We start from the raw sequence: 25,638 nt of genomic DNA, 5'->3' as shown, positions 1-25,638 counted from the left end.
CTGTATCCACCCAAACTCATCTGGTAGAATACTATATTTTCAGGACACGTGGAATGAATTTTAACTTGACTCTTATGTGGAAGTCTGTACTACATGCAGTTCAAAACATTTACATAAAGATGCATCTTTTGTCACTTTGAAGATAGGGTTACTGTGTACTGAGAGGCAAAAAACGAGTCTTTTATATGAAGAGAGGAAGTAGCTTTCATACTGTTTAGCTTTCGTAATAATCTTAGAAGAGGACAATTTTGAGTTTCATGTACTTTCTTTTCTTTATTCTTTTTTTTTTGTAATTTTGCTATAGGGCATGTGTGCTTTATGGAGAAACAAAGACAGAGACAGAGAGGGAAAGTGAGAAAGTACCCCACAGAGAGATGGTCACTCGCAATGGCTTATCCTCCATTCTCCTTTGGGACTCTGGAAATGTACATATACGCCCCCCCCCCAGTGTTTATTTCAAGCTCTTTCGTCCAGGACTCAAGCACATAGATGGCCATATGAGATCCAGCTATCTAACCACCACACCACTGGTTTGTCCGAGTTCTATATTTTTAATTTAGAGAAAATCAGATAATGAATGTATTTTAAGATTTGCCTTATAGATTATTATATGCTTTGCCTATTATATAATATAAATAGTCCTTTGAGTAAAGGCTTTTTTACTATAACCTATCTTTAATCAGTATAAAGCATTGAATTTATAAAACTAATGCTTAGGCATAATGTAAGTAGAAGCTATACCACTTATCAACACTTTGTGGTGGGAGGAGGTGGAGATGCAAAGAGAAGTGTTCTATAATTTTTTAGAGTAAAAAGAATGAACTTTGCCAATGACATCACACTAACTTTATACTCTCATTCAGAACTGAACTCGATTTTCTCTTGGGAGGATTTCCTCCAAGCAACCATCTTCCTTCCAACACACAATGGTTCTGGCAATTGGAGCTGTGCTTAGTGTCATTTTTTGAGTTATCTCACGTGATTCTCTTCCATGAAGTTGGCTTTCCAGTCTGCACTGGTGCCGCATGCCTGCCAATGCCCTCTCTGACCCAGTGCTGATCCTGATGTCATGTACCCTGCCCTGGCCAGCACCACTTAGGACAGCATTACTGTTGAAACTGCCTCCATGATACTGCCTTGTCCACAGGCAAAGGACAGTTGTACTCAAATGACTGCATTGCTCCTTTCTCACCATGTCTGCAACCTTTGGTTAAAAAAAAATTGTTTCCTGTTGAAAATGCTTCACTTTCCCTCTCCTGAAGACTTTGATATATGTGCATCGGGGCTGAGGTAGAAAAGATGAATCAGCTTCGGAAAACTTTTAGAAAATATGGGGACAACTCCATGTCCTCCTAGTACTGTTTCTTCACTGCAATGATGGAGGAAATGCTATGGAACTAAGATTTTACTCTTGGCTTCCTCTTAGGACAATTTATTTTCCAGATCCCTTCTCTGCTAATCCCGATTCCCCACAACCAAAACCCAGATATAGTTCTGCCAAGCTGAAGCAGACACTTTTCTTTTTCTTTCATTGTTCATTTGCTCCTTCTTCATTTTTAGAAATAGAACCTCCCACCAAGTCATTCATGAATCTCAGCAGGGCACGCAGCAATCCAGCTAGACACTACATCTCCCAGTAACCCTTCTTTGACAGTTGACTGAGTGACTAAGTTCTTGTGGGTTTCACAAAAGTCGGCTTTTGAAGGTTTTTACCTTAAAAATTATTGTCAGTCAAGGGCAAGAGGTTGGGGCAGCAGCCTTGGGCCCAGAGTTAGAGCCATATATGGAAAGTGGCACAGCAGACCCAGCAGCCTGGGGGCTATAGATCCCGGGAAGGAACTGGAGCCTCCAGCTATGATCTGCTCATTTTTTGAACTCATATCTGAGAGAGAAACAGACTTCTAACATGTTGTCTCACTCTATTTATCTGAGTATCTTTATTACAACACTTTGACTTGTACTTTAATCATATACTAAGGTGAGAAGACAGGAGGGATTCAAAATGTAGTTTATCATATATTAGAATGTGTAGTAAATTAATGAACTCAATCAACTCTCTTCAGTATTTTGAAAGGAAGACTGTGGAAGGAAATAGTCACACATTTATATCAGTGAAATGGTAACAAAAGATGACTGGACAAATAAAAAAAGATACCTGCAAATAAATTGAACCAATATCTCAAGAAGAAAAGTGAGATTATATGTGAAAATAGGCTGTATATGTAAGAACTTTTGACCATAAAGTGTTAGTTACATTATCATCATTATTATTTTACTATTATTATTATTTGTGTTTGAGCCTGCTCAGAGACCTGAAAAGAATGTATTTTTGTTAGTATTTTAAATATACTTTAACAATTAGACAACAGTATATTTTAGTGCTGCGTTCATTCATTCAGTATATATTTGTGGACCACATGCAGAAGGCTCTGGAAGATGTATCACAGAAGGTCAATATAACAGTACCCTACAAAAACTAATTTGAATCTCATGTGTGTTTGAATTCAGATAAATACTCACACAGGGCACTAAAATATATATGTTGCTAAAGAGAAAAGTTCCTAATTATATACTTATTGATCTGTGTTTCTGTATATAGAATATATACATATAGAAAAAGTATACAGGACTAATGAGGACACCTTTTAAGACAGGGTTGGTGGAATGTGTTTTAGAAAAGTCATAAGGAAACAATAATAAAAGGGATGACTGGTTTAAAAAGCAATTAAGAAGGAGAAAGGTATTTCTGTGGGGTTGCATTAGATTAGGTAGGATAGGCTTTTTGTTTTCTACTTGAAATCTGTGGAAAGCATTTTTAATATGGTGTACCTTTTTATATGTGTGGCTATATAACGTCTTGTCTTTTTGTGAAAGTACTGGTTTAGCCTGTGAAATGTTCATTGATCTAAGTGGATGGGTCTGAAGGGAAGGCCTTGTCAGCTGGGACAGCTTATCAGAAAAGAGTTGTTCTTCCCACTCCCCTCCTTCCTATTTATTCCTAAAGCAGAGAAAATTCCCTTGGGAGCATTGGGCCTCAGAGGGAACATTGCAGAGACTCAAGAGATGAGAAACGGTTTGTAAATGAGCATTTAAAACATGAAAACACTCTTGTTTTTAAAGCCAATGAGTATAAAGTACCAGTGGGAGACGTGAGTTGACAGCTGGGACTCTTCATCCTTCTGGCCGAGGGATTCTGAGTCAATTGCTGACGGATGAAAAGTAGGACTGGGAGAGCTTGGGCCTGTCAGAATCTGCTCAAAATTCCTGGGCTTGCCATCTCAAACCAAATTCAAACCTTCTGAGCTTGAGATTAAAGAGAATGTTTACAGAAAAATAAAAGAGGCTTGAAAATGCTTATTAAGAGGCATCTTAGAAATCTTTATAAAGCGTCATCTGTGATGATTTATATGCAAATGAATCCAAATGTGCTTGGCATACATTATGTAAGGTTTTTAGATTTTATCAAATCCATGGAAAAAGAAATACACATTAAACCATTAGAGGGTCTGAAGCAAGGACGGGTTGTCCATTGCTGGCTTGAAGCAGAACAGGGATAAGGGAGGACACATGAGTGCTTTTCATTCAGTCATTTAAGGACAACTTTTGCTCCTAGCACTATTTTCTGATTCCAAAGGCTACCAGAGGTTCCTGGAATCAGGAGATGCTCTCAGAACTTCAGGTATCTATTGGAGAGAATTTGGACATGAATTTATCCCTCCCTGTAGTTTCCAGAGGCTAAGGGATTTTTTTTAAATTAAATATATATTTATTTAATTAATTCCATTTGCTATTATTATTATTTTTAATTTGACCAGAGACAGACAGAGAGAGAATAATAAAGGGAAGGCGAGAAAGCAAGCCGCCAGGTCTGGAACTCAAACCGTGGTCTACCATGTGGGAATCCAGCACCTTTAACCATCACACCACCTGCCAGCCCCCAGGGGCTAAGTTTTAATCCACTGCTTCTTGTGGGTCTGCATGTCTTCCACCAGGGATTTCTAGATTTCTCAGATGGACTCTGGTCTGAAGTGACCTCTCTCAGTGGCAGGACAGGAGCCTGGATCCTGAACCTTTGCTAATCATAGCCTAAATTACTTAATAGGTATCCTGAATGACAGGAAGTTGCCACAGAGTGGAGGACATAGATAAATGTAAACAGAGACAAAAAGTTGTCACCAGTTTTTCAAGCTGCTGTGACCAGGAAAGACATGACAAGGTTTTAAAACCAGCTAAAATAGGTTGCTTTAGAAAATGCATGGGACTACAGAATTCTTAGCTAATGCTAAGTGATTAATGGTCAGCACAAAAATATGGGTCTCAGAAACTACAAGAGAAAAGTGTAAGGGAATTTGGGGGTGTGTCTATTCCTCTCAGACAGGATCTTCGGCTTTGTGATTATGAAGCTCAGTGTCCCCAGAGTATCAGGTAGTTGCTAACCCATTGTTTTGGCCACAGACGAGCAAGCTTGACAATCAGAAGCCCATATTTTCCCTACTTTTCTCTCTCTCAGTATCATCTAAAATCAGCAGTTCAAGATCAGACTCAACACTGGCACTGAAGAAAATACGAAGTAGGGAAAATTCTATGTTGGATACCTACTCACTTCTCTTCCCACCTGCCTCTCTATACTCTTGGCCACATCTGCTTCCCCAGTCCCAAGTATAAACTTTATACTTCAAAATAAGCATTGGCCAAGATGACATTTAAGATCTATGTTCTCAAGAAATAGTATTGTAATGTTTAAATAAGCACCTACTATATAATAATTTTGTCTCTTTTCTGCAAATACTTAGGTTATCTATCACTTCCATTATGTAAGTCTGATTTTCAGTACAGTCCAGAATTTCCCTCAGATCATTTCAAATGAGGAGACTTCTATGAAAGCAATCCTTCCAAAGATGTGAGCTAGAACAAATAAGGACAGAAAAAGGACTCAGAAACAAGCAACACCCCTAAGGCTGAAGAAGCTCAGGGTATAAATAGCGTGATTGGAGCTAAGAGAGATTTCTAGAGGTGCCAATGCATGGAAAGGGCAGTGGAGAAATTCCCCAAAAGCTTTCTCCTCCTGGCCAGTTATTCTCTTATGTTGTTCAAATGCTTCTACATTTTTCATGTTTTTCTTTAAAAAAATAAATAAATAAAAGACAGTGGAATCTCACACAGACATAAGTCTTCTGGTTTTTGAGTTCTTTTTTTGGGGGGGGAGATTTTTGCTATAGGACGTGTGCACTCGCCAGACAGACAGAGAGAGACATAGAGACAGAAAGCGAGAAATCACCCCCCAGGGGGGATGGTCACACCGCAATCCCTTCTCCTCCATTCTCCTCTCGGGATCTTGGGCACGCACGCACACGCGCCCGGCGTGAGTTTTAAGCCACCAGGTCCGGGACACAAACCACGGTCGACTACGTGGGAGTCCAAAGACATAGCCATTATACTAACTGCTGGTTCCCTGGTTTTTGAGTTCTTGGGATACTGTTCTAAAATAAATATTTGTGTAGTAGTTATCACATGGCTCACAATGTTTTTCTTCTTTATTGGATCAAATCTTCTTAAAGTTGAGCTGATTTCTTATACATGTCTACATCCTTCACTTGGTTACTGGGATTGCTTGCTTTGTACACAGCAAACCACCTTAAACATGTACTATAGAAATTAACATATGGATGTACTGAGTTGTCAGAAAAGTCAAGATGCATTTTTGCATAGAAAACTATGCCATGACTTTTCCAACGATCCAGTATATCCTCTCCCTCCTTTGCTTGGCAGGCTTCACTTGACTAAATTCATTAACTTAAATGTTACTTCCTCCAGGAAACCTTCCCTGATCCTTGTCTCCACCCAAGGGTGTGCTGGGCACACCTGGACACCCTGTGCTTTGGCTATACCAGCACCTATCAGTCACACAGCTGGTTCCAACCAAGTTCTATGTAACTCCAGAGATCATGCTTTTCCATCCACCATATTTCTTCTTGAGGAGAATGCAGAAAGGAAAAATTACATTTAGGCAATAAGATAAGGAAAAACTTCATGAAAAAGTGGTAATTGAGACAAATTAATGAGTTTTGGCAGGTGCGGATGGCTAACAGGAGCACTGTAACTCAAAGATGGAACATATAAAGACATGGGTCTGGCATATTGCAGAGTACGTTTGGAGTTTGTGGGAAACATGGCTGCCTATAGTTGGTGCCATTCCGTGGAGGACTTTGGTTATAGAAGCCAGTTGCTGCAATCTCTGAACACTGCATACACACAACAGAGTGGAGAAGGGTAGAGGATGAACACATTGTGCTATAAAAGCATAAAGGAATACAATCATGGTTCAGCTGCTCTGGTGCAGTGGTAGCACAGCTCTCTACAAAGCTGGAAGCCATATGGAAGGACGGGGCTGACCTGTGCACACTGGGTCCAGGCACATGTGCCTGTGATCCCAACTGGCTAAAGGGGTTGGGGGGAGACAGCAGCGTGAGACCCTGCTAAGAATGCTTGTCTTCCTCCCTCTCTCTGTGTGTGTCTCTCTGTCATTAAATAAATAAATAAACTCACTCAAAACACAAAAGAATATAATTGCCAAACTGGTTAAGACCTTTTGGATGTCAAGAGATTAATTTCTTATTCTTGTTGCCTTCTTAACATGTGCCTTCAGAAACAATGCTTTAACTCACAGAAGTGACTTTAATAGGGAAAATTTTGAGTATCATGAAAGGGAAGGGAAATTGCTTAGAACTTTAAAATTCCACCACTAGGTATATCCTTTACACATGTGGGTCTAGAGATAGGTGGTGGTGAGCTGCATTACCACATATTGTCACTTAGGCAAAGATAATCTGATGAAGAAGTTTTCACAAGTAAGGATTTCAGGAGGAAGAAGTACTGTTCTAAAAAGAAGAATAATATGAATTGTTTAGCATTCCTGGATGGTTAGTCAATCTTCTGCTATGTGCTTTTTATCACATACATATGGACTGATGTTAACGGCTATTTCAAATAATTGTTAAAAAATAACTTAAAATTTTAAAAATCTCAGCTATTGTTTCTTCAGATACTGTTTATGCCTCATTCTCCTTATCCTTCTGGAGCTCCAGTTTGTAATGTATTACATATTTTTCACTGTGTCCTACATACCTCTAAATCTTTAATTTTTCTCATGTTTGTGCATCATTATGCTTTAGTTTAGAAACTTTCTTTCTTTCTTTCTTTCTTTCTTTCTTTCTTTCTTTCTTTCCCTCTTTCTTTCTCTTTCTTTTGGAGAGGTTTTTGCTATAAGGTGCATGTACTCACCAGAGACAGGGAGAGAGAGAGACAGAAAGGGAGAAATCACTCCCCAGGGGGGATGGCCACGCCATAGTACCTTCTCCATTCTCCTCTCAGGATCTTGGGCACACACGTACATGCACCTAGTGCGAGTTTAAGCCACTGGATCTGGGACTTGAACCGTGGTCGACTACATGGAAGTCCAACGACATAGCCATTATGCCAACTGCAGGTTCCTAGTTTGTATATTTTCTATTCATCTACCTACCAAGTCACTAATGCCAACTTCTGCTGTGATTAATCTGTTATTAGGTCTACCTTTTGGATACTTAATTTCAATTGTATTTTTCACATATTGTATTTTCTTTTTTATATTTTATTCTATTTTATTTTAATTAATTAATTTACATTTATTCACTGAGCATTGTTACAGCATACAAAACATAATCTCCCATCCAGAAGATGCTGCATAGCATACATGTACATTAATCATACATGTTATCGTCAATAATTTTCCATTTCTAGTTTCATATATATATATATATGTATACACACACGTGTGTGTGTGTATGTATTGTTTTGTCATATATATATTTTCCCCCTATTTCTCACCCTCTGCTACTCCCACGCTCCTCCCACACTATCTCAGGTGTCCACAGTTGTTTTCCATTCCCTTTTTCTCCCACATTTTATTGATTCACAAAATTTCTTAAATAATCTAACTACTTTCAATAGCAAGCTCTGCTGATATATACATATCTATGAATATATGTCTGACTCGAATTTTTATTGAATTATATTTTATGGTTCTTATTTTTATATAAAAATAACCATTTTCTATCTTTTTATATGTCTTTTTTCTCTATTTCTTGAACATATCATAAATAGCTTATTGTGAATTTTTGCTTAATCAAGTATATAAATCAAGTTATTTTGCCACTTTAAAAAAATAATTGAATACATTTATTTTATTGTATGATTTTCTCTCTTGACATGATTGATTACTTTTTTACTAACTGGTAGATTATATTAAAATAATCACAGGGATGCCAACTGATATTATTTTTCTTTTTTCAGAAATGGTCATCCTTTCCTCAACTATGCAACAGAAGAGGCTTAACATCTTAATTCAATCAAACCCTGGGATGAGTTAAAAATGATTAGAGGTTTAGTAAAGCTCAGTCTAAATCTTTTTCACCCTTGTTCTTAGGGTATAAACAGCCATGATTTTCATTTTAGTAGCTGGTATGTTGACCAGAACCCCCCCCCTTTTTTTTTGGAGAGATTTTCGCTATAGGGCGCGTGCGCTCACCAGAGAGAGACGCAAACCGCAGTCAACTACGTGGGAGTCCAGCGACATAGCCATTACGCTAACTGCTGGTTCTCCAGAACCCCTTTTTGTGAGCAGGTCCTATACTCAATACTCTTTCCTCAGTAAGACAAAAAAAAAAAATTCATTTTTTCTTTTTTTTTAAGATTTTTGTCACAGGGCACATGTGTTTGCCAGAGAGAGGAGAGACAGAAGTCACCCTCACCCCCCCAGGGGAGATGGCCATGTCACAAACCCTTTTCCTCCATCATTCTACTCTCAGGATTTAGGCACACACGCACATGCACCTGACGTGAATTTCAAGCCACTGGGTCTGGGAACAGAACTGCAGTCGGCTATGTGGGCATTCAGTGCCTTACCATCCACACCATTTGCTGCCCTTCCCCAGCCCGCTCTGGTTTTTAAAGGCTCTGCTTAGATTCATATGCTCCTGTGCTTTGTAGCTTTGGAATTCAGCACAATCTCCTCCTGGTTTTGAGGAGGATACCAGGTGTGTATCAGGTCCAATTCCCTTTTCCTTTGTTCTCTGATCTTAAACGCTCAAGTTTTTGACCTCGTCTCTCTGGTCTTATAAGACAGCCTGTTTCTCTAGGCCTCATCAGTGGCCCTCTATCCAGACAAAAATTACAATCACAGCTTTTCCCCCTATGCCTATAATCAACAAATGCCCCCAAAGGGAAATGGCTATGGAAAATAACTTCACCTTTTTATAGTTTCCCTTTTCTGTAAACTTTTCCCCTTCTTGTCCTAGTTGCTTCAGCAGCACTCTGACGCTTTTAACAGATTTTTAAAAACATTATATATAACTTTTCTAGAGGTTTACAATTGTAATGTTGGGCTGTTATAAGTTACTTCGTTCCACTCATAAACCATTATCCCAAAAATCATTTTAAAAAGAAAGAAACCCATATGAAGTAATTGAAGTAGTGTGCTCGATTTGGTAGGTGTTAACTTTGACCTGGACACCTACAACGTATCTCTAGCTCTGCAATAAACTAACTGTAGAGCACTGGCCAATTTACTTAGCCATCTTAGATGCTAGCTTTCATTTCTGTAAAATAAGAAAGTTTCACTAGATGAGCTCTAGTACATTTTCTTTGATTTCTATGAGCCTTCTTGCCATAATTTGAACAATTTTATTAACTAGTAAATGGACTTCGGTATACAGTCATAGAGCATCCTACATAGATATAACAACAAAAATAACAACCAATAATAATAAGTAATTCTGTCAGAGAGATGCTTAGAAAATGATAGATCTTTAAGTCTCCATTTTTTTTAATGTAGATCAATAAGCATAACCAAAAAGAGCTTTTTTTTTTTTTTCTTTGTTCTGGGAGATACAAGGTATATGGTCACCAGAGAAAAAGAGAAAGAGAAAGTGAAAAAGTGCCCCCTGAGGGGGTGGCCATATGGCAATCTCTTTTCCTCCATTCCCCCCTCAGGTTTTTCGGCATGGGCACCCACGCATTGGGCCTGTTTTTCAATCTTCAGGTCCGAGACTCAAACCATGCAGTCAGCCATGTAGAATTCAGCTATCTTAACCTGCATGCCATCTGCTATCTCCTCAAAAGTTTTTAAACAATCAAGCTGATAAAGTTTCTGTAAAGATATTCATATTGACTACTATATTAATAAGATCATGTTCTGTTTGCTTGGGACGTTCCCAGTTTATGTTTGTTGTCCTTGAATAATTATTAATAATTTCTTATTATACTCTCATAAGTATTCTGGCTTAGTTGAAAAATTATATCATCACTCTAATTATATTTCCAAAAGAAAGGGAAACTTTAAGTTAGTCATAGGCATACATTTTTGAGATTGCTTTGAGATTAAAATATTGATATGCCAAAAAGTAAAAATGACCACTGACAGAAACTGCATCACTTCAATTTTCACTCAGATACAATATTAAGAGGCTCTAGAATATTCAGGCATTGTTTGAATCCCTAGACTAACTACTTGACAGTTTTCCAAATGTGCTCATGTTTCTCAAAGAAGAGTGAAAATCAGTTGGACAAGGTGTTATTCACAGCAGGACAATACAAGTATCATCCAGCAAGCATCAGGACTTTGAACAGATATAGACAACTAAAGAAAAAATAACCTAAAGAGTGCAAAAGTCATTGATAGAGAACTTTCTGCAAAGGGGACACTATCCATTTTATATTAATGAGCCCTATGGGACTATCTACCTAGCGTTTAGAGATCTCATGATTCAGTTGTGACCCTGGAATGACTTCAGTTGAAATATTTCAGTTTATCATGATATTTCATATGTAAAGAAAAAATATTTTGCCAGTTATCTTATAGTAAAAAATATGTGAGAAACATATTTTGAAAATATCCTGGAAATTGAAAAAGATATCACTAATAATTTATCATTTTATTACTATTATGATTGATAAAAGCCTTTTCTTTGTTGACTATGGAATGTATACTGTACTTCTTAACTGATGATAAAAATCCAATGTTGCAATGAAAATTATTTCAAAATTTTATTGAAGCCTAAAGAAATGTATGTATTTGTATATAATGTGCTTATTCCTTTCTATTTTTATGTGAATGTCATTTTCAAAGTTGTCCCATTTGTTTCGAAGCAACTGTGCTTATTTATTCTAACTCTACCTTTACTGGAACAGGAGGGGCTTAGGAAAATAATAACATGCCAGATGTGACTGATAAAATTTGTTCATTTAGTAACTCATACATTCATTCATTTACTCAAGAAATATCCATTGGGACACCATTTTGGTGCTGGTTTATATTGTTTTATAATTTAATATTGTGAAATCATAGCATCTGTAACCTATTGTCTAGTATTCAAGTTCACAGTAATTAGTGACTAATACAATTCCATCAAGTCTACATTTATATCTGATCTTACCCAAAAGAGTAAAGACTAATTCATCAAGTCTAGATTTACCAGTTTTCTTAATAATTCTTATTGTTGGTAATTTATGCTATTTCTGGAGTTTAAGCTGTAATAAACATCTGCACTTAAGGCATTTTGCATGTTGAGGATTATTTCCTTAAAATTAATCCTCGACGATTATTTTCTTCTAATTCTATCAAATTAGATTTCTTGGGTCAAGAGAATTAACATTATTAAGACCCTTGATATATTACCAATTTGCTTTAGAAACTAGTGTATCAATGCGCATTTCTAGCAGTAAGACATCAATTTAGCTTTATAAATAAATATTGCTACTTTTATTATGGACAGGATAAATAAAAATTGAAATATTAGTAGCAATAAAATCTGAATAAAAAGCATTTGAAATCACTCTTATTTTTTTAAGATTTTAAATACGCATTCTTTTTAACGTAATAAAAAATATTCTGAGTCTTTCAGATGGAAAAATTGTTTCCGTTTAACTGTCTTATCTTTAATTTACAAAGGAAAAATAATCAATTTCAGTGTATAACAAAGAATGTAAATAACTGTCAAATAGAATTCATAACTTCAGATTAAGAATTAGTACTATTCTTTCATAGTGTAGAAAGTAAATGAAAAATAATATTGCATGTAAAGCTCTCCTTCCTTAGTAGGCTGTGGTCTAACTTCCCGTAATCTATTTTTAAGAAGAGTAGAAGACTGACATTTACCAGCTAATAAATTCAGAAGCATGTAACTGGGTTTGCCCCATAATTGTATAAGTTATATCTGGGAGCATATATCTACCCTTAATTCAATCTAACTAGAAACAAGTTTTATTCCAGTCTTGTGTTTAGACTATTTTCCATACTGAAGACAGTGATATTCATTAACTTTCCCATTCTGCTTTCATTGAAGCAGCAATTCCAGTTAATGTACTGTACTTTACAATGGGTGTTTATTTAGTATGTTGAATAATAATCTGACATCACTTGGCTTCCTGATATGGTCTTTGATGTTCTCAAATGAAGTTTGAGTCCATGTACATCTGTATTACTATTTACGGCAACACAGTTCTCGGAAACCTTAAGAAGAGTCCCCTCCCCATCAAAAGACACACACACAGAGAAACATACACATCAAAAAAATTAATATAAAACAAACATTCTTTGAGTAACAACTAGGACGGAATCTCAACTGTTTATCCTCAAGACCTTTTTACACATAAGAGCAATATTAACATATTCCATTTTATAGTCTAACACACACACACACTCACATTTCATTTCCATACAGATATAAATGGTAGTCAAAACTGCCTTAGCAAAAGCTAAAATACATGAGATACTCCATATAATCACCTCAGCAGAACAAATTATCTGAAGTTATAGCTCTCATATTTATGATCATTAATTACATTGTAAAGTCCTCAGATTGTAACATCAAAAATAAATTTTTTGGAGAGGTTTTTGCTTTTTGTTTTTTTTTGTTGCTATAGGGCTCGTGCGCTCACCAGAAAGACAGAGACAGAGACAGAAAGCAAGAAATCACCCCCCAGGGGGATATGGCCACCCCACAGTACCTTCTCTTCCATTCTCCTCTCGGGATCATGGACATGCACACACACGCATCTGGTGTATGTTTAAGCCACTGGGTCTGGGACTTGAACTGCGGTCAACCACATGGGAGTCCAGCGACATAGCCATTACACCAACTGTGGGTCCCAACATCAAAATTTTTTGATTATTCAGTAAAGAGAAATTTCATTAATTTATCAGGATCCATGAGAATTTGCTTACACAGACGTACAATGTAAAATCCATATCAACTATTGTGGTGATAGCCTTATCATCCAAGAAATTATTAGATGGGCTTAATTCTTTTATATATATATGCAACATAGTTAGTAAATTTGTTGTATTTAGTACAGGAAACAGAATAAAATCTTCAAAAATGGAAACTGACATCACATTTATGGTCTGTTATTTGGAAGCCAACTATTTTTTCATCTGGGCATTTGACATTATATTCCATTCCTGACTTCCATGATATATGACTCTCCTGACCTTAATTCTCTGACTGCTATTCTCTGATTACTCTCTGCTGTGAGAATTGGTTATGCCTAAGCATGTTTACAGAATTCCTTATCTTTTCTGCTTTAAGGAATTGCTCTACTCAGAAGGGGCATTTTACTACTTTATTTTGTCTGCTTTTAGCTTGGTAGCATATCCTCTTGAAGTTGTGTAGCTTTAGTTGTCTACAAGAAAGTTCATTTAAATTACTAAAACCTAAAAGTTCATGTATCAGAAGCTAAAGCTGGCATTTTTCTACTCCACAATTTTTGTTATTCCTTCTTAATTTCCCACTATTTTTGGGGGGGAGGGGAGAAGTTTTTGCTATAGGGTGCATGCACTCACCAGAAAGACAGAGACAGAGAGATAGAAAGCGACAAATCACTCCCCACACCACAATCCCTTCTCCTCCATTCTCCTCTCGGGATCTTGGGCATGCACGCACACTCACCTGGTGTGAGTTTAAGTCATCGGGTCTGGGACTCTAACCACAGTCGACTACATGGGAGTTCAGCGACATAGCCATTACTCTAACCACTGGTCTCAATTTCCCAGTATTTTTCAAGATGCCATCTTTTTTGTTTCCACTGAAACCTTGCAGTCACTTTCTGTTATTTCATTCTTGTGCACTAGATACAACAAAGAGACCGCTCTTTCTTTTCATTTCCACATTGGCCGACATAACTTAGACTTTAACCACTATGCATTTTTTTCCTAGAGGGAGTATGCACTTGCCAGAGAAAGAGAGACTGAGAGAGGGGGAGAAGAGAAAACATGACCCATGGGACATGGTCACACTGCAATCCCCTTTCTCTCTTCTCTTTCACCCTTCTCTCTCTCCCCTCAAGATTCTGGACATGCACACACAGACACCCAGCATGCTTCTCAGGCCACTAGGTCTAGCACTTTCACAGAATGGTAGGCTATGTGAGATCTGATCACCACACCCACCAGGCCATGGAATTGTCCTACCATTATGCCTCTAAATGTAAATAATCACAGAATTTTAAAAAAAGAAGTATTTATTGGGCCAGCAGATGATGTGAAGGTTAAGGTGCAGCCAACTCTGTGGTTCAAGTCCTGGACCCAGTAGCTTCAAAATCACACTGGGTGCATGTGCCTGCATGCCTAAAATCCCAAGAGAAATGAAGTAGAGATTGCAGTGTAGCCATCCCCACTGGAAGTTGATTTCTCACATTCTATCTGTCAGAGAGACAGAGAGCTAGCATCCCAACAGGGTCTTGATCCCATGATACATACCACCCCCAGCTTTAACCAGCCCCAGGACATTGATGCCCACAGTCCCATTGGACTAAGGGAGGTCTCCAGAGACCAACTGGGAACCCTCTTTCATGGCTAGCTTCACAGAGCGTCATGTTTTACCACTGCACCATGCCTGACCCAAGACAGCTTTTCACTTTAGAAATGCTCCCTAGACTGCCTTTCTCCACAGAGTTCTTTCTGCTATATTTAAATATAAAACTTAAATTATTCAGTTTGGCCTTGTTGCTTTTTTTTTTTTTCAGGTTAATATCCAGTGAACACAATTTAAATAGTTATTTTGTATAAGAAATTTTTCTTCCCAAATATGTGCCTTATCTCCTCAAATCCAAATAAAATTCTTTAGTTAACCCCATTCCAGTACTGGTTGGTATTGATGTAAGTTGCATTCAGCTTTGTGTGACATTGTAAACGTACTATTCTTTTTTTTTATTTTGGAGAGGTTTTTGCTACAGGGTGCATGTGCTTGCCAGAAAGACAGAGACAGAGAGACAGAAAGTGAGAAATCATTCCCCCAGGGGAGATGGCCACGCCACAATCCCTTCTCCTCCATTCTCTTCTAAGGATCTTGGGCACTCACGCACATGTGCCTGGCGTGAGTTTTAAGTCACCGGGTCCGGGACGTGAACTGCTGTCGACTACATGGGAGTTCAGTAACATAGCCATTATGCTAACTGCTGGTTCCATAAATGAACTCTTCTTTATTGGACTGTTAACACAGTCCGTAGAGACACAGAACAACTCTTGCTAGGACCATTGACTGTTCATTACTATTGTTGACTAATTTTTTAAGCAGGGAGAGGAAACATTTTAAGGATGCCACACATAATATGAGAAAAATATAAAAATCTAGAGTCCTTTCCCTCCAGCAAAAACATGGGAATTTGAGAGTGAAACCAGAAAATCTCAAATGTTTATAGTAGATATGTACAGAAAATCATGTAAGAGACTGTGATTTGTGACAGAGAGACCTCAAGAATTCCCAAGCCCAATCTAGATAATGAGAGCACAACCTAAACTTTAGCCCAGAAATATAATGAACTTAAAAATTAGAAAGGAATCAATTACATTAAGACCTACTTAAGAAAAGTGTTAGCAGAAATGAGTTAGAAAGAAAGTCTTTAAAGAGATGAGTGGGAGAATAGGAACTTTTGTCAGCACTGTCAAGGAAGAGGGACTCTGAATCTATGAGGATAGAAGCCTTCTGAGAAAGAAATTCCCTTTATTTTTTTATGGCATTCATAAAATATCACATAGAATTTCCATGGGTTCTGACACTGCTAACTGGATAGCAGTCATCTGCTTTTTGTCTTGCTCTGTGCCCCACGAGGCTGCTCTCCTCAGACTATCTATCAGGTGTCCCTTAAATCAGGCTTTCACTTGGTTTCTGCCCTGTGGTAGGGTTGGAAATGCACCGACGTAATATCAGAGGTCAGGAAGAGAGGCCAGGGTGGTTTCCCCTACGTTCAGCCACAGCTTCTGTCAGGCATCTTCTCTTCCAAAACTATTCTATTGCACTCTCTGGTTTCTGGTCACTGCTAATTCTCCTTGGCCTTTCAGGATAAAGTCAAGCATTGGGAATACTTGCCATGGTGTTGAGACTACCTAGTGTTTCTTCATCCCACCATTGTCCCTAAACCCTGATGGCACTTGTTTAAACAGAACATTAACTATATTCTAATTATCCACTTTCTAAGTGCCATTTGCACATTACTGGGACTCTGACTGATACAAACCACCATCACCTATTGACTGCTTTTCAGCTTCTTGTGGAAGCTAAAGAAGATTATTATGTGGGAAGAAGACATTCCTGTCAATGGTTGTGTGTGTGTGTGTCCCTCATTATAAAGAGTTGGCTTTCATTTTAATTTAAAAATTGTTCTCTGAAGGATGTGGCTGACATAAATCAATCTTTGAAAACCAGCTTTGGGTGCACTGACAAATCTAAATGTGGGGCCATTGGGCCTTATGGAAACTAAGACTTAGTAAGGATCTAGCATAGGGATCTTACCTAATTTAAGAACTTTCTAGGAAAATATCTAAGTTTAAGCCATTGAAGTTTTAGAAGCCATAGTCAACTTAAGTTTTAATCAACTAGTGGAAGTTTTATGATGAGGTTGGAGTAATTACTACAATCTTTCCACTACACTAGAGTAGAAATATTGGAGGAGTCCTATACTGAAATATATTCTTTAGTTCAGATTATCCTGTTGTACTCTTAAAACTATAGAATCATCTTTATATCTTTCATGAGAATACTCCTTCAGTGTGAGCCAAAAGTTGTATTTTATGGTCTATTAAACCAGATAAAAATAATTCTTTAATCTTATTGGAAAGTCAGAAGATCTGGTAACATTGCACTCTCAACATATATTGTAAAAGTTATCTTGGGGCAGGTAGCAGTTGCTTCCTCAAAATGAAACAAACTCGGGAACCGGCAGTTAGCGTAATGGCTATGTCGCTGGACTCCCACCTAGTCGACCACAGTTCACGTCCCGGACTCGGTGGCTTAAAACTCACACCGGGCGCGTGTCCATGCGTGCCCAAGATCCCGAGAGGAGAATGGAGGAGAAGGGATTGCAGCGTGACCATCCCCCCTGGGGGGTGATTTCCCGCTTTCTGTCTCTCTGTCTCTCTCTGTCTGTCTGGCAAGCACGTGCGCCCTATAGCAAAAATCTCTCCTCCAAAAAAAAAAAAAAAAAAGGAAAGAAAGAAACTCTCTCCAATTCACTATAAAGTTCACTGGGCTTCCTCTCCTCATGAGTGTTAATATAAGCCTCTAGGTTCTCAAGCTCTGTCTTTTGTTTGTTTGTTTGTTTGTTCTTTGGGTTTTGTTTTTAAACAGAGAGAGGGAAAGTGAGAAATCGTACTCCCCCAGGGGGGATGACCAAACCACAATCTCTTATCTTCCCGTTTCCTCTAGGATTTTGCGCAAGCATGCACTTGCTTGCACCTGGCATGATTTTTCAAGTCACTGGACCCAGGGTTTGAAGTGTGGTCACCCATGTGGGAGTCCAATGCCTTAACCACAACAGCACCTGCTGGCCCCATAGCCCTTGTTTTAAGAGAGAGTGTCATCAACTTGTTTTAAGAGATGGCCAGAACAATAGACCTGGTAGACAGTGATTCATTCATTTAATCAGTCAGACAACAATTTGTGAGCATGTATTCTGTGTCAGACACTGCTCCAAGCCTGGAAAGACCACACTAAACAAAATAGAGAAGCTCATGATGATTATATGCTAGCATCATGGGAAAGTTAAACTGAATTTGTGCTCCTTGATTTTAATGTCTTGGGATCTATACAGATGAATCATTACATTTCCAAGATTATAAATTGATTTGTATCAGTTGTACATAGAATAATACAATTTACTTTTTTTTTTGTCTGGGTGCCTGCCTGTATTTTCACAGATGAATAATCTTATATATCTATGTTGTTCAATTATTTATATTTTACCATGTGAAATATTCTCTCTTTTAAACTCAAGTTTTCCTAGTCAAAGAAGACACCCCCTCAACACATAAAGAAAAAAGAATAGAATGTAATCTGAAATTTGGATAGTTTTGGATGATTGAGATTAGTAGAAGCTTCTAGAGGAAAATACTGTACATAGTTTAGAACAAAGTGACTTTAAGGTAACAGGGCAATGTTCACAGGAAAGTGTCTGGTAGGCAGCTGAGAAGACACATCTGGGTGCCTGTTTCTTAATCCTACCCTGTGTGCGATGATTCAGAACTTGAAGTCTATTATGTCCCATTCAGAGTGAAAAAACAAATGTATCTTATCTACTTACTTGAAAAAGTAGTCATGCAAACAAAATAATATTGACATTTTTCAAAGTACTCAAGTTCTTAATCAACTCTTAAATATCTTCTTATCTACTGAGTGGCTTATCTATAGCAAATGACTAATCCAGGGTTATATCACATTTCCTCATGGCAGAGTATGCAATCCCCTTGTTTCATTATCCCACCATCCAGTCAATGTTTTTCAGGTAATACTAGTTAATGTTTATATGCTCCTAAACAAAATTTACTAAGTCTGCTTTTAACAAAGCAATGTGTCATTCCAAAACTGAAATAAATTACTTTGGATTATTCATATTCTTTCTTTTTCCCCATAGGTAAAACCAAACAGGAGAGTTGGTTTATAAACTAAATACATGATAAAAGGATTACAGAAACTGGATTAGTTATGATAACTATAGCCACCAAAGCACCAGATAGTGGCATAGCAGACTCAATTGGGAAAGGTTCTGGGTTTGTGTCCTGGGACCTCCTTGAGGATGCAGGGTGAGCACGAGCCTGAGATTTGGACTGACTGAGACTGGGAGTGGATTGTGACATGACTGCTGGTGGTAACTGTCTTTCTCTTTCTACCTCTCTCAGATGGAAGAAATAAATACACTTAAGAATAAAGATTTATTTTTATAAAGAATAAAGTTTTTTCTTTTTTTGAGAGGTTTTTGCTATAGGGCACATGCACTCACCAAACAGAGAGAGACAGAGAGACAGAAAGTGAGAAATCACTTCCCAGGGGGGGATGGCCACACTGCAATCCCTTCTCCATTCTCCTCTCGGGATCTTGGGCACGCACGCACACGTGCCCAGCGTGAGTTTAAGCCACAGGGTCCAGGACTCAAACCGCGGTCGACTACGTGGGAGTCCAGCGACATAGCCATTATGCCAACTGCTGGTCCCAAAAAGAATAAAGATTTTAAAAAGGCAGCTAACACAAATAAAGAAGGAGGTATGCAAAGGAAAGCAACAAAGAAGAAGACAATGCAGAAATAATTAAATCCTACATTTTACTTCATCAAATATTTCCATTTTGTTTCTTGGAGCAAAACTCATCCTCCATCCCCACAATGGACATACTTTCAGGAAGCAGAAAACTGAGGAGAGGTTAAATACAGATTTTGCAAAGTAAATGTTTCACTTCAGCTGCATCATTAAGAGTGACAGAAACATTACTAGAATTTCAGATGGGTGTCAATTTTGGCTCATGAATAAAAATAAGGAAAGATCAATTATGAATATTTGCTTGATAGAAAAAACATCTCAGAAAGGGAGGATACTATTTCTACGTCTAGGTAGTTCAGTCCTGTCTAACTCAACATCCAATTTATATGTTGAATTCTAATCTGAGTATATGTTTAGTCAAGTATTGCAGGATTACAAAAAAATTCTTGTGGGGACCAGCAGGTGGTATGGTGGTTAAGGTGCTGGACATTCCCACATGGCCGACAATGGTTTGAGTCCCAGACCCGGTGGCTTGCTTTCTTACTTTCCCTCTCTCTCTGTGTCTCTCTCTAGTCAAATTAAAATAAATGAATAAATAAATAAAATTAAATACTCCTTTAAAAAAAATTATTGTGACCCATAGAAATTTGATTCACAGAATCCTGGTCAAGTAGGACCAGAAGTACAGAAGCCTAGGTGTGTAAGAGGCATTCTCAGTACAATGGTCTCAGTCCATTTCACCACCATTTCTTTAAACTCCTCAGGACTTCAGGCTTAAGTTCTCAACTGGGATTTTTGGATAAAGCCTGAACACTTCCCCAGTATGAAAGTCTCTCCAGACCTTTGCACTAAAATGCAATCTTCCTTACCTCTCTACCTTCCATGTACAAATTTTTAGCTCTAGTCAAACGCAACTATTCCTGCTCTTCAACCTCTTATTTGCTCAAGTTGCTGTGTCAGCTGCAATACTCAGCACCTTGGACTCATCTAAGTTCCCCACTTCTTCCATGTAGCCTTTCCTGATTCTCTTGTAGTACCTTCTTCCTCTGAAGGTGCTTAATGGACATACACATTTTTGTGGCATACATCTCCTCTTAATGCTAGTTACTTTTGCATTTGTTTATAAGTTGTCCCTCAAACTATGTTATTGTGTTTCCCATAAGCAGCAAGCTTTCATAACAGGGTGTCCTACTCAGCCCTGCCTTGAAAAAGCATCTAACTTGGTAATGATTTAATGATGTCCTCTACTTTTACATTTGGTTTTTGTATTATTCATATATAGTTCTAAGGGCAATATCTTCATTATTCAAGCCATTGTGTTGGGATCTGTAAGTCTATTGTTGATCATCTTCATACACCTAAGAGACAGGTAGCCTTCCATGTTCATAAATGAGGAAACTTGAAAAATAAATTAAGTTGTTCAAGGCTGTACAACTTGTTAATGTCTCAGCCTGGTCTCTATCCTAGCCTCGTCAGCCTCCATGTCCTATTTTCTTTCTACCGTGCTCTGATAACTTTTAAAATATTTTCCTTAATTGATTATAATTGATTATTTGTTTAAAAAACATAATTTAGAGACCAGCAAATGGTTTGTGGTTGTGTCACTGGACTTCCACATGGTCAACCACAGTTTGAGTCCCGGACTCAGTTGCTTAAGACTCATGTCAGTGATGTGTGCGTGTGTGCCCAAGATCCCAGGAGGAAAATGGAAGAGAAGGAATTGCAGTATGGCCATCTTCCCTGGGGGGTGATTTCTCACTTTTCCTCTCACTGTCTCTGCCTGTTTCTCTCTCTCAGGAGCACACACCCCCTAAGGTAAAAACCTCTTAACAAAATAACTAACTGTATTTATTTATCCAGAATACGAGTCTAAGTTGTTTTTTTTTTTTTAAACTAAGACTCAACTCCCCTCTTTGCCAACTCCATCTCTCTATCCTAATACCTTCATCAACTTTCTCTGATGTACATATATGTTTTGTACATGTTGGAGGGTTTCTGTGTACTTAGAACAAAATTTTAAATTCCTTTATGGTAGCAACACAGATATTACAGGAAAAGCAATAAGACCCCTGGCAACAAGTAATCGCAACCCTACCCACCAACGTCCCTTAAACTAAGGCTATAAGAATCCCATGTGTAGCAAGGGAAAAAGCTCACTTTCAACAGTGAAATTTGTACACAGACTTGTTCCAACAATGGTTTCATGTTAAAAGGGAGTGATAACTATTATTTTTGTGGATAGGTTTTTGCTATAGGGCGTGTGCGCTCACCAAACAAACAGAGAGAGACAGAGAGAGAGAAAGCGAGAAATCATCCCCCGGGGGGATGGCTACGCCGCAATCCCTTCTCCTCCATTCTCCTCTTGGGATCTTGGGCACGCATGCACACACGCCCGGCGTGAGTTTAAGCCACTGGGTCAGGGACTCGAACCGTGGTCGAATATGTGGGAGTCCAGCGACATGGCCATTGGGCTAACTGCTGGTCCCATGAGTGATAACTTTTAACAAATCTTTGCATCAATGTGTCACATTATTCCCTGATGTCTAGTCCTCTTTTTATAAGAGAAGTCATACTCTTAGGACTTTAATGAGCCATATTTACTTCCTTCAAGGTCCTGTCATGGACTATAGTCAAACTGAGGTTAGGTCTTTGACATTTAATGAGGGGTAGAGCACAATTCAGTTCATAACACCGTCCATACCCATTTCATGGCATTCATAAATTTGCGACTCCAGAATCTGTAGGAAGTTAGAAGTCTAATGGGTAAGCCAAATAACTGTATTGTTGTTCTCCATTTTATCATATTATACTTCCTTCCTAGTAACTACTCTTCATGCTGCTTTTATTATTAATTTGCCTATTTGAAAATGAACAAGAGCCACCTTCACTGTGCAGCATTCTCTGAAAGGAAGCACCAACATGCAGAATTTGACTACATGTATTAATTAAACAGAATTGTTATTTTGTACCCAGACTGTGTTCAAAGAACTATGTTCAATAAATTCACCATTTTAGAACAAAAGTTATGTAAGTGATTATCTTATTATAATAGTATCTATAACATCAAGTTTTATAAATTGTTTTATAAGTGAATGAACAAATGATGTTTCTCTTTTTTCCAGTGCAGAAATATAGGAATTCTTGTGGAGAGAAATAGGAAGATAATTATAGGTTTAAGTAAAATACTGATCACCATGAAGCAGTCAGCATTCTAAGGTAGTTGTTGACAAAAGTCACAATCTGAGTTCTTAGAATTTGTCTTGCCTCACAGATGAGGGAAGACTTTATAGGCTGTAGAGTGGCCCCAGGCCTGACTTTATGCCTCTAACTCACTGAGGCTGTGCCCTGGCTATTTGCTGTTTTGGTTACAACACAGTTAACTTGGTATCTAAATATTTTTAATTAGCTTTGTTTGCCTCAGATAATTTTCTTTCAGTTCCAAGGCACCACGAATGTTTCAAAATTGAGATTAAACTCAGTTGCTATGATTGTTAAGCTCAACAAGGCACCATTTGTGTAGTAGCCCCTCTGCCTCTTAGTCCCTGGAATTGAGCAGTACACACCCTATACAACTGTACTTACAAACCCTGGTATAAACCTCCTGAGAATCACTAGGATGGCTGGGACTAGGCATACCCAGATTTTCTCCCCAAGAACTCTGGATTGAGAAAATTTCACCAGTTCTCCAAATCTAATGACTACTGGGGCACAATCTAGGATCATTGTCTGTTCCATAATATCATCTGTTTCTCCCAAAGCTGACCAGTGCTTGGGTGATAGTTTCCAGAGAAATTAAGTTTTTATCATTATGCCTAATTCTCTGTGATTTGGAATTTTTCTGTTAGGATTCTAACAGAGCATGGATTGGTCTAGGTCTGCATAATTACGTTTAGTTTCAACCCAAAGGTAAATAAATAAGATTAATATAGCATTCAAGTGGCACTGGGCAGCCTTTCCATTGATTGTGGAATGTGTTAAGGTTTTGTCTTTCATGTCCACATAAGAAAAGAAAAAGGAAAGCTTAAGAGAAAGGACTCATTAAATGTTCTTTGTCTAAAAACCTTGGGATGTTTAACATCCTATTCTTCCTGACCTCTGAGTGATCATTACCTTAGTGAGGGATAATGTTTTTAATGTCACAGTTTGAACATGAACCAATATTTTAAATTAAATCCACAGATTAAGCCTTCTTATAAATTTCCTGGTTCCGTTGCCTTACATTATTGGATATATTTCTGTTTCCTTTGCTTTCATAGACCTAAATAATGAAAACCCTTTATAGTTCTTCCAAAGCTCACTGACGCTGACATGTGGTATTCACATTTTATGAGTAATTTCCAGGCTACTTCCTATTTTTCTGCTCAGTTTTATGCCAAGATAACTTTTGGACAGTACAGCAGCATGGGTAATTGGCAATTATCCAGGTTTGTGTCGGCCATGTTATGGAGGTGTTTCTACAAATTGAGAACCCATGCAAACAGGTATTAATAAATTCTATTATCTGAGAATAATTCTTATTGGTAATGATTCCTTTACTTTATCTCCATTTTTTCATATGTTTATATGAAATTAACTTCAACTGGTACCATTTCTTCCTCTTAAAGAGTCATAAATAGATATTCAAAGACAGCCATAATTAGGTAAGCTGGCCAATTAAATAAGGAAACGCAATATCTTGTTAGCAGTTGGCATCAACTGCTGGGTGACATTTTGATAAACTGCTTCAATATAGTGTATAGCATTTTGGTATCCTTACACTTCTTAAAAGGTCACAGTCTGAAAAGTAACATTGAGAAAGCTGATATTTAAAGGCTATAGGAAAATTCAAATAAATAGCCTGTTCTACTTCTAGGAGTCTCTTCTCTTCTCAAAATAAAATCCCTGATAGTCTACTTGGCCTTTTTATTCTACTTGTTGAGGTTTCCATTGCTGTAAGGGAAAGACGATACATCTTTTTCACTCTATAACCTAGATTTTCTATATCCTGAAGACTCACTCTATATTTTCAACAGGAATTGAACAGTTGATTCACTTGAGAAGATCTATGTAGTTATGAGTAGCTTTTTTCCTAAGATAGATCTAGAGATATTTCTATAGTGATATCCATTAATGAAATTCTTAGAAACTACGTCAAACTGCTGTAAGGAGTATATACCACATGGTTTATGGGTGGAGTAAGTATCAGCTCCACAAAGACTAAAGGTTAGTGTCTGAAAATTATCCACAAATCACCTATTTTTTTTTTCCTTCTCTTCTTTCTTTTTTTGTGAATTTGATAGAGGGCACACAAGCACTTGCCAGAGAGGGTTAGAGATAGGAAAAGTGAGAAAGCACCCAGCTGGGGCATAATCAGGTTGTAATCCCTTTTCCTCCATCTCTCTTCTTTCTAGGATTTTGGGCATGCACACACAAATGCCCGGTGTGTTTTTCAAGTCACAAAGGGTATAAACCACATAGTCTGTCATGTGGGAACCAGCCAATTTAACCAATATGCCATTGCTAGCACAAAAATTTCCTATCTTAAAATAGCATCTGGGGTGACATAGTGGTTAGGGCACTGGATTCCCACATTATTGACCACAGTTTGAGTCCAGACCTAGTGGCTTGAAAATCACACTGGGTGTGTGTGCATGCATGCCCTAAATTCCCAAAAGGAAAATGGAAGAGAAGGGGTCATGGATGACCATTCCCCCAGGGCAGTGATTTCTCACTTTTCCTCTTTCTGTCTCTGTCTCTTTCTTTCCTGTGAGTGCGTGAAAAAGTCTTAAAAACAAAAGATGGAAAAAAGTTAAAATAAAACAGCATCTGATGTGCTTTTACGAAAATGTGAAAATGTGAGTTAAAATCTAGATCAACTGACTCAGAATCATTGAAAGTAGTGCTAAGGACGTCTTGTTTTTGCAGTATCTCCAGGTAATTCTTGAGTACATCTTTGAAAACCACTTCTTTGTACTTTGGATACACACTTTGACCGCCTGGATAACTTTGATCTAGATCATACCTCTCTTCCTCCATACAATTTAAGCTTGCTGAATTCTTACTCAGCAGGCAAATCACTTCTAATTTCTAACACCATT

The sequence above is a fragment of the Tupaia chinensis genome, unplaced genomic scaffold, assembly GCF_000334495.1.
Source record: "Tupaia chinensis unplaced genomic scaffold, TupChi_1.0 Scaffold000062_1, whole genome shotgun sequence".
NCBI classification, from domain to species: domain Eukaryota; kingdom Metazoa; phylum Chordata; class Mammalia; order Scandentia; family Tupaiidae; genus Tupaia; species Tupaia belangeri.
The sequence above is the reverse complement of the archived record's forward strand: the minus strand, read 5'-3'. Positions refer to the sequence as shown.